The sequence below is a fragment of the Octopus bimaculoides genome, chromosome 8, assembly GCF_001194135.2.
Source record: "Octopus bimaculoides isolate UCB-OBI-ISO-001 chromosome 8, ASM119413v2, whole genome shotgun sequence".
NCBI classification, from domain to species: domain Eukaryota; kingdom Metazoa; phylum Mollusca; class Cephalopoda; order Octopoda; family Octopodidae; genus Octopus; species Octopus bimaculoides.
In genome coordinates this window covers 59,154,718-59,162,942 of record NC_068988.1, presented here as the reverse complement: position 1 = coordinate 59,162,942, position 8,225 = coordinate 59,154,718, and the positions used below count along the sequence as shown (strand labels likewise).

General features: G+C 34.6%; 1 protein-coding gene across 1 annotated transcript in view; it reads left to right on the top strand.

The window, feature by feature from the left end:
- The window catches only part of LOC106870912 (orexin receptor type 2), a 355,794-nt gene that overhangs the window by 328,879 nt on the left and 18,690 nt on the right, over positions 1–8,225 (top strand). The gene's annotated exons all lie outside the window — the stretch shown is intronic.

Below are 8,225 nucleotides of genomic sequence, written 5' to 3'. Positions count from 1 at the left end.
TATATATATATATATTCTATAACTATTTTAGTCGTTGTTCTTTGGGGGTTATTGTATGTTGGATAATTTCAGAGGCAATGTGATGTTATAATTTTGAAGGTTTACGATTACATTGCAATTTAGGATCTATCTCAATCATTCTATACTTGTGTACGAATCCATTTCAACATAGCATTATTACATAATAGAGTTTTACATCAAATCCATTATGTATTGATGCGCTTTTATGTTCTTTCGTTATATAACTTGCAAATTCAAATGCGTTTTGTTTGAAGCCAATATAGAAGTGATCAATTTGAGAAGACGGGCAAATGAGTAACGTCAGTATCACCGCAACTACACCTACCGCAATTGCTTTTGAATAATCGTATTAGATTCAAATCGAAATCCATTTTATGAGGGTCGTCTCAAATTTTCAAAGGCTTGGCAATATACTCTCATCGAATGTTACCAAACGAGTTTAATTTTCAACATAGACACCCTATCGGTCATCACACTTCATCTATCGGTGTTGCTGTTCTAGCATATTTGCTAAACAATCTGAATCTGCTTGAAGGAATATTAGAATTTCCTATGACTTCCTATGCTGCCGTTTTGATCAGCTGTTAGAGACGTGAAACCCACAGGGCATAAAACTTCGTCGTTCCAATATTCATTGTGCATAATATTCTCAACTCTATTTACAATATTTACATTTCACAGATATTTGTCCTTATCTTGTTTGTTGCTAACACAACGTTTCGGATGATATACCCTTTAGCCGTCATCAAGTGTCTTGGAGAAATTTCGAACCTGGGTTTTCATTCCTAAAGTATTTTTCGATATTATTATTATTATTATTATTATTATTATTATTATTATTATTATTATTATTTTTATTATTATTATTATTATTATTATTATTATTATAATTATTATTATTATTCAGGTAACTGCTTGGAATCGGAATCGGAATCTTGGAGTTAGTACTCCGTGCTCTTAACCACGACGCCATATGCCCGTGGGTGTAGTGGTTAAGAACGCGGGCTACTAACCCACGATTGCGAGTTCGATTACACGCAGTGACCTGAAGAAGAAGAAGAAGAAGAAGAAGAAGAAGAAGAAGAAGAAGAAGAAGAAGAAGAAGAAGAAGAAGAAGAAGAAGAAGAAGAAGAAGAAGAAGAAGAAGAAGAAGAAGAAGAAGAAGAAGAAGAAGAAGAAGAAGAAGATCGAAAAATACCTCAATACAAATTCCTCAATTCCTCATCTCTTAAATATAGAACTACATTCTTAACTCTCTCGTATTTGCTATTTAATTTATAGTCCATCGCGCATGTCATCTATCACCATCAATGGTTTATGTGGTAGTGGCAGTTGCAGGAAGTCCAGACCTTGGGTTGCCTTCAAGCATCTCCCCCCACTTTTGCACTCTTGATGTGTCCCCTAATATAGCAGCTATGTCAGCATAAATGTAGTTCTGGACTAATCGCATTTCATGCAGGTACTTTATAACAAAATTCTGCTAAATTTTGTTGATTTTCCAGAGAAATTGCAATTAGTCAATTTTGTTAATTCTTTTAAAACAATCAGGTGTCATTTTACCTGGAACTAAACAATGCACTTGTAAGGAAGAAGCATTAGGAATTAACGTATGCAACATTTCTCGGCTCTCACCTCACTCCTTCATAGTGTGACTATGGACTACGGACTTCTTAGCCCTCTTGTCCCACGGATCATTTCACTACAGTTTAAACCAATATTATGAAAAATTGAATACTTTTTCTCTTGTTCTTTTCTGTCACAGTTATTTTATAAAGAGAGCGTGCTGTACTCTGATATACGATATAACATTATATATACAAGTTTACGAAAGACTAACACGACATCGGTCTCTAAGATAGCAGTCTCAAATGTACTTTTATACAGACCATTATTACTTATTATTATGAGTAATAATTCCTTTTCAATATATTGTTCTACTTAACTTTATGCTTTAATATTTTGTTACCTTTTCTTTGTAATATTTATATAAATACTCTAAAAATTATTGAGTTCGATAGAAATTCAGTGAAATTACTTGAAGGCAATTCCTCGGCATTTGACGCATTCCTATAGAGTACCCATTAAAATCGCAGAAGAATACAAGAATATTAAGAAAAGAATAAATATATAATATTTTGCCAATTTATTATTATTTTCTTTTTATCGAAGGACGACTGTTTCAAAGACTAATGTTGCTTTTCAGCACACTAACATATTTCACTATTTGTCTTTCATCGAATTGGCACTTTTTAGAATATAATTACCCTAGCTGCTTGGAATTCAAGTGATTTATACGTGGAATTTCGGAATCAATGCAATGTTTCTAGTACTTTACCATTAATGCAGCTACCAAACCAGAAAGAATTTCTGTTGTTTTTACAACCAGTTTTCAAATGCTTTTTTATATTTCTTTCTAGATTTAGTTCGTCTGCCAATAATGGTGAAAATATCACGACTTATGCAGCTCTTACAACCGAAGCTTTTAATCTGCCTCATTAGCTCTTTTACGAAGACTTATTGTGATATCTTTAGTGAAATTACATCCTTCCAACATTTTTACTACTCAAGCCGACACTATCTTTGTGTCATGGATCACCTTGTCTTTATATTTCATGTTTTCAATAAAGTGTTCAAGATGACGCTATGATAGATTTAATTAATTTGTGAATATTAATCAATGGATGAGAAACCGGCCTCCTAAACTGGGGATAATTGGGTTCGAATCTCGTGAGAGGTATATGAAGTATTTCAAGCACAGAAGTGGCTATGTAGTAGGAAATTTGCTTTCTAGCCACATTGTACCAGTTTCAATCTCACTGAGTAGCACCTTGGGCTGTTGGCTTCCGCTATAGCATCAGACCGACCAAAGACTTCTCAGTGGATTTGGCAGACGGAAACTGGAACAAGCCCGTTGTATATTTATATGTGTGTGCGTGTGTGTTTCAGAGAGAGAGAGAGAGAGAGAGAGAGAGAGAGAGAGACAGACAGACAGACAGACAGACAGACAGACAGAAAGAAAGAAAGAAAGAAAGAAAGAAAGAAAGAAGGGAAGAAAGAAAGAAAGAAAGAAAGAAAGAAAGAAAGAAAGAAAGAAAGAAAGAAAGAAAGAAAGAAGGGAAGAAAGAAAGAGATATGGAGAGGGAGTTTCTGACCATCCGTCACGGCCGCTTGACAGCCGATCTTAGTGTGTTAGACGTCCCCACATCTAAGGCTTCGGTAAGAAAGACCGACAGACTAAGTGCCGGGCTTAAAGAAAAATAAGTACTAGGATTGGTTCATTCTTCAAGGCGGTGCATAAGCGTGGCTGCAATGTAATGTCAGAAAGAAGTAAAAGATAAAAAGCAACGATAACGGTAAGAGTGAAATAAAATATTGTTATTGAGATGTGGTCCTGTAGTGCAGTTGCTTTCTTACTGTTTTATATTTTAAATTTAAGTGTTCATTAGAAAATACTTCAGCAAATCTTTTATTTAAACATAAAAAAGTTGTCTGCTGAAACCGATAGTAGGTTTCAAAGATATTATGAAGGTTTAGTGGTAAACATATTCACTTCCTGATTATGGAGGGTGGATAATTCAATACTTGGAAGTGGCGAACTTGAGGAAGAAACTTTATCTTGCATTCATCTCTTATAATATTGAACCAGTTTCTAGTGCGGCCATGTCATTCTTAAGTCAATGCATCATCACCTGATTGTGACCCTGCGTCAAGTGTGAAGGGTCCTCTGGATGTTTTATGTCAGCTTTAGCCTACACAGACTCTGAAAACAATTATCGAAAGCCTAGTATATGTTACCTAGTATATGTTACCGTAGGTGGCAGCTAATTTTATGCCAATTCATTGATAATTCCTGTAGAATGATTAAACGAAAAAACCACAATTTTTACCATCATAATGTCTTCGATTTCTGAAAAAAATAGGCTCTTCGCGCTATTTCAGCAGCTCTTGTATAAACACATCGGAGATGATAAAATGTCATGTAATCACACAAATGATTTCAAATATTCTCTACAGTTATCCTATCAGCAATGAAAATACTAATTCTGTTAAAGGAGATGTACTAAGGAAATGCGGAACATAATACTGATATAAGTAGATGTAATTTAGTGTGAACTGCACTTTTAATGAACATAGTGTAGAATACATAGTGGAATTATTCAGAGAAATACGTTTATTATGTATTCTGTATGGACATTCATATTAATGGTAAAGCGGCAAATAATCAGTATTGTAATGCAACTCAATGACTGTGTAAAGCATAAAACCTTTTCATTAATACGTCATCTATGCGTGATTGTTCGTATAAAGGCCATTGTGTTAATCTAAGGTTGATGAATAATATAATATTCTGCAGCCTGCTTCCACGTATTGTTGACTGAAAATAATTATAAAATATATTTAGTGATCAATGGAATTCCTAGAAATGAATATCTAAGTTTGTTTTCAAAAGTATGATAATCTCTTTATGTTTGACGCAAGGCATGTCAAAGTTCTTGTTCATTCTACACATTTGTGTAAACATTCAATAAAACCAAAATATACAACATGCATATAAGTGACTAAATATAAATGGATCTTCGTCACATTTCACGTTTTCTATTTCAGTTGTTTTATAGGCAAACGGAACTACCTACACATTGGATTATTTCAGCAGACAAACGGTCCATTCATGATACCTTCAGGCTAAATTAGCGTCTTAAATAGTGTACATGTTGAGCAGAAGATTAAACATTTGTATTAGAGATTCATTCTTTCCGTTGGAATATTACGCGCTTTCTGCCTCCATGATTATAGACGATGCAATAATATGTGGCCGTATTCTAAAGCATATAGTTAGGAATTGCACTTTTTAACCATACAGCCAAGTTTATGTAACAAGCATAATCATCTTTCGATGCACATTTACATGCATTTTCGCAAATCCAAAGCACTATCGGAAAATAGTAATTCTTTATTTTTATGCTTCATGTAGTGTAAAGATATAAACAAACGCGATGACATTTACTTCAATTAAACGCATCACGTAAGACTGGAGATTGAAACGAAACAGTTTCTTTTGTAATAGAGCCTTTATACATAATACAAGTAGCATACACAGTTGATGATATCATTAATATTTGTTTTCTTTTTTTCACTTAAGAAATTCTTCATTGCCCCCATGCCCTTCAACATGTTATACAGCAGTCTACTTTCAGCTGCTTCAGAAATATCTTCATTAGCACATAGGTGGATTTTGATCCAATGTGTAGCATTTCGTGCAAATATTTCCCATCATATCCCAGGACAAAAAATACAGAGTTGTAACGAAATTCCGGTAGATGGAAACTAAGTATAACTCCTGACGGATTAATATTTCTTGAACGATGCACTTAATCTGTCATCCATTATACACCATCTCACCTTCGGGGTACATTTTTTGGCGTCCACTCTGTTGCAGTCCATAGGGTTAATATTGTAAAAATGACAATCTTTGATAACATTTCTATATACTAATTCAAAGACAGTGCTAATATTTATGAAACGAGCCATAATAAATTCACTTCTAAGAGAGAGAAGATAGTAGGATGAATAAAAATTGGAAAAGTCCCTGACATTTTATGAATACAGTTTTATACTCCAATGTATGAGTGTGTAGCATGGTAGATATCGATAAGTCTAAAATCAGAGATGAATTACAAAGCAATTTTTCATATTTTCAGTAATAAATTAACTTGACTTTCCCGTATAATAAAACATTTATATATTTGTTTAGTTTCGATTTTCTGCTTCAAGCTCTCCATTACGCATTTTAATGCAAATACATATTAAGAAACAAAAAACAGGGCCATTATAGTTTTTATTTTTATATTACACATTATGTTTTTAATTTATAAAATATGAATTTTGTAAAAACTAGCGCTCTGGGATATGGGATTACAATGGGGTGATTAAAGGCAACTAGAATTTTTAACCAAGTTCCTGTTGATTGATGTTCATCTACCTGTCGTTGTGGATTGGCATATCACATCAATATTGTTACATTTTTATTCTTTCCCATCTTTTCTCATCATGTTTATAGCTTCACATTTCTGTTTTTCGTTCAGAATATCGGCTTGGTTTCTGTGCATAAAAACAGAAGTTTTTAATGCATCTAAATGTAATATTCCTTCTGTACTACTTCGAAGAATCTTTCAGTCTCATATTTCAATCCTTCGCTTCTCACCCAGTACTACATTGTGTTAACTTTATGTTTTTCTTTGTTTTTTGTTTTTTTGTTTTTTTGTCTTTTTGTTTGTTTTTTTTTGCTGTTTTTATTGTTTATACTGTTTTGTTTACTTCCACCGTTTTTAGCTTTTCCAGGTATTGGCAATGCTGATACTTTTCTTGCCATCACTACAGCATGGGATTCCGTAACCTATCTTTAACCTCTTCAAACTTTTGCTATTGTTTTTACTTTCCCATTTCTTCTATCTGTCATTTCAGATGTTATGTTATATCCGCTGGCTTACGTGAAAATGAAATGGTTTTCTTCTTTGTTCGCACATTTAGCTATTTTTATGAAACTTTCATTATTCTTCGCTAGATATTTTTTATTGCCATAAACTTCTTTTCTTTCTTTTCTTTACCACTTCCTTATTCTCCTCTTCTTTCACTTCTTCTTCTTCTTCTTCTTCTTCTTCTTCTTCTTCTTCTTCTTCTTCTTCTTCTTCTTCTTCTTCTTCTTCTTCTTCTTCTTCTTCTTCTTCATCATCATCTCTTCTTCCTGCTGCTGCCGCCTTCTCGTTTTCTTCACATGCTCAGCAATTTCTCTCGTCGGGATTACGATAAGCATTTCGGGTATTCTGGAGAAGAGTCTCTGATCTGTGCCACAATCAAATCTTCCTTATCTTCGTCTTTCATTTCCGCGCTTCACAGTAATTGTTGCAGAATTTTATATTCGCATTCCACTCTACTTAGTTTCATTTATGTATTCTCTATAGTCTTCAGACCGAGACATGCAGTAACGCTTACCATGTGAAGAGCCATAGAAATACATCGTCAATTTGTTAATAAAAACATAAGTGGGAATCCACTTGACCAACATATACGCATGAAACTTACTTCAAATTACGCGTGTCGGCTTTCTGCTGTTCTAGATCTAACGGTGAAATTAGAGGATAGTGGACATAGTCATACTTTAGCGGTCAGACTCAGTTCTCTACATAAAACGGAAATGGATACGAAAATGTGATAGAGGGAGCTGAGGTGAGAAGAGAGGTACAATGATGTAATCTTCTAGTCAGCCCTTGACGTTTACGTATGCACTCCTGTACCTTTCATCATTTACGCAGCGGTTTCTCATAACTAGCAGCCTCACTGCAGAATAGTTATTCGTATTTTTGTGTGCGGATGAGTTTTTGCCCTGCTGTGAAATGTCACATATAAGTTTACAGTCCTTAATAATTTCAAGCTTATATGTGTTCTGAATATAGAGTTAAATATGTTTTCAAATGTATGAAATATTTCGGTATTTGTCATAGATAGCGATGTCGAGAAGGCATAAACACAGGTGAAACTTAAGAAACCTACCCATGGACCAGAATGTGAGGGCTGGAAACTTGATTTCGGTAGGTATCTAGGTAGCTTTGAGGTGATTCGTTAAGCAGCTTGTTATTCTGTTATTCTGTTCAGACTTTAGATACTGCAGTGGAAATTGGAGATAGATGGGGTGCCTGGTTCGCATCGTAAATCGTATAAGTTTTGGTGGCATAAAAGGACATCACCACAACAGTCTTGGCAAATACTCTCATGATTCTTGATATACAAAGATTGCGTAAAGGACATTGAAGAGGGATAGCCTGGATATTTTAATTCAGGTTAAAACTGAGGTTCACCGCCATAACAGATATCGCAGCTGGACAGCAATAGATGGTGGTAATTAGGGGTAATATTCCCGAAACTACTATTTGAGAAAGCACTCTCTCCTCAAAGCTGGCTCCCCCAACAACATCAGAAAATGAAAGTTAACAGAAAGCAGCCACTACTAGCAACACAAGGTCAAAACGATTATCAAGTGCAGAAAACACAACACAAACAGCTACATCATCCACAGCAACTACATCCACCTGTAACAAAAGTCATTACAACAAGAGCAACAAAAATGGGGTCACCACCTACAACAACAACCACAACAACAAACTATCAGCCGCATATACACACGTGCTCGCATACATATGCATATATAT